General features: G+C 38.3%; 1 protein-coding gene across 5 annotated transcripts in view; it reads right to left on the bottom strand.

Moving 5' to 3' along the window:
* LOC125045599 (gastrula zinc finger protein XlCGF57.1-like) overlaps window positions 1-2,500 on the bottom strand; it is a 20,319-nt gene that overhangs the window by 16,484 nt on the left and 1,335 nt on the right. The window lies entirely within an intron of this gene.

Here is a 2,500-nt window from a genome sequence, read left to right as displayed (position 1 = left end):
AGATGTACCTAAAACCATTACACAAATGCATCTGTGCCTCCCCTATTCTCTGTCACTGTAAAGGTTGGTTCCTTACTTCATGTTGTGCTGTCAACTTCTGAACACTGGACTGGAAGTATTTATTACAACAACTAACAGCAAGGTAGCAAAGTACCCTCATGGTAAGGAAGGTAAGCAGACTCTCAAAGTCAACCCTCATGCACTCCCTCCCATGCATGGGAAAGTAAAAGATAATCACAGCCTTACTGCAAGACAAGTAAAAAAAAATATATCCCTTGCTACTGAGAGCACTCTCATACTTCTCTCCTCCTCCATTTCATGAGCCTACTAGTACTGGTGAATAAATCTGATTTGGTACATCAGGACAATAATTCATGGTAAAATATACTGCATATTTGAAGTCAGATAAAATTAACCTTCATATCAATAAGCAGAAACACACACACACACACACACACACACACACACACACACACACACACACACACACCCACACACCCACACACCCACACACCCACACACCCACACACCCACACACCCACACCCCCACACCCCCACACCCCCACACCCCCACACCCCCACACCCCCACACCCCCACACACGCACACACGCACACACGCACGCACACACGCACGCACGCACACACGCACGCACGCACACACGCACACACGCACACACGCACGCACGCACGCACGCAAAATAAATAAATCAATAAAAAAAGAAATTATTAGAAGCTAGTATTCCTAGATAACAGCTAAGTTAGTATAACTGGGACTGCAATGATTGTGGTGTCTGCAAACATCATTATCACAAATGTCAAAATACTGTGAGGTTCCTAGGAAATCCACAGATGGTGATGTGTACCCCCATGTAAGTTACTATGTATTTAACCCAAATCCAGTGGGCATGGCATGTACATACACGTCATGTCCACTGTGAGATTACTTTATTAATTGTTTTAACACAGAGATGGCTGCACTTGCACTAATTCACTAATGAGCCAATTACAAGTACTGACTGTCTTGCCTGTTTACCCTTTTCATTGATTTTCAAAAATATTTTACATTATTTTATATTGCTGCTAATAATGTCTATAACATTAAAGTAATTATAATATATATAATAAAAATAACACCACTAATATTCATAGCATTAGTTTAAAAAAAAAAAAAACTTTTCCTGCCAATTCAAGGAAAAGTGATATCAGGTAAGGTCACAAGATCTACTAATTGACTCCTTTGTGGCTAAGCACTAGCAGAGCCATCTATGTGCAGAGACATTTCACAATTAAAATTAAAAATGAGCACAGCATTTTCCCGGCAGCATTGAGTTAACATTCTCAAACACATTTTATAAACATTTTACAATTATTGTTAGGACAAAACCTTACTAAACTGTAATGTTGATGCATGCTGAATGTCACTTCTCTAACACAAATCAACTAGCATTATCTATAACACCTGTCATTTCATCCCTCATCCAAACTGTCAAATCTAGTGGTGGGTGTACCTATGGATACACCTGAACTTATATAAAATTCAGAAGAAAATACTATACTATACATTATTTGCATCTTATCACATTAAGAACTACAGTACCCTAAAGTGTGTGAAAATTCTATTTCTAAAAGAAAGAATTCTGGTGTAATAAATACCCTATGGGATAAGGTCCCAGATATGCCCTTGGTGGGAGGTTTGGAAGGTGGACGTGTCCCCCTACGATATTTTGCCTGCAACTATCAGGTGATATACTGGATCATAATCCAATGTCACTATCACATATTATTACTTCTATATTCTATTTAATTTCTGATATACTTGTACATTTACAATTCTATTCTTATACAAGATCTGCATTCTAGAGTTAATACAGCAATTCAACCTAGCTGACCAGGAATATCTGAGATTTGAGGAAAGACAAATCAGGAAGAAAGCATTAAATGAAAATAGGCAAGGAGACTGCTTTATGTGGCTTGTTAGCCACTTGTGGCTCTCGACTATTCAGTTGGTGGAAAGGAACTGAAGAAGCAATCTAATATAAGTCCATCACCGATCACTGCAAGGAGGTCTGATCATAAACCCTCAATTCTCCACTCTACTTCTGCTACAATACCAAACACTGTACCTAAAAACCTAATATAATGAAAATATAAATTTCCTATCTATCCATCATGCCATATATTCACTTGAGCTTTTCTGCACAGTGCACTTTGCTTGGCCAAAAATGCCCAGAGTAAATGGTTTTGCTCTGCAATGCATCTATCAGCTGGTAATCGTAAACAAACTGTCTTTAGATGGTTGACACCACTGAGACTTGTCAAGAAAGAGATGACTTACTTTCCTGATTGAGATTATAATGAGGGAGCACAACTGATGTAGATGATTTCTATATCACCCAGATTATTGACTTACAAAGACAGAAAGGTAAAATAAAATTTGTGTTGCAGTTCAGTCAGATATACATTTGAAACTCTCAGTTCCCTGCCATTTTGATTATTTAC

Source organism: Penaeus chinensis, chromosome 37, assembly GCF_019202785.1.
Source record: "Penaeus chinensis breed Huanghai No. 1 chromosome 37, ASM1920278v2, whole genome shotgun sequence".
NCBI classification, from domain to species: Eukaryota; Metazoa; Arthropoda; class Malacostraca; order Decapoda; family Penaeidae; genus Penaeus; species Penaeus chinensis.
This window is presented reverse-complemented; position numbering and strand designations above follow the sequence as displayed.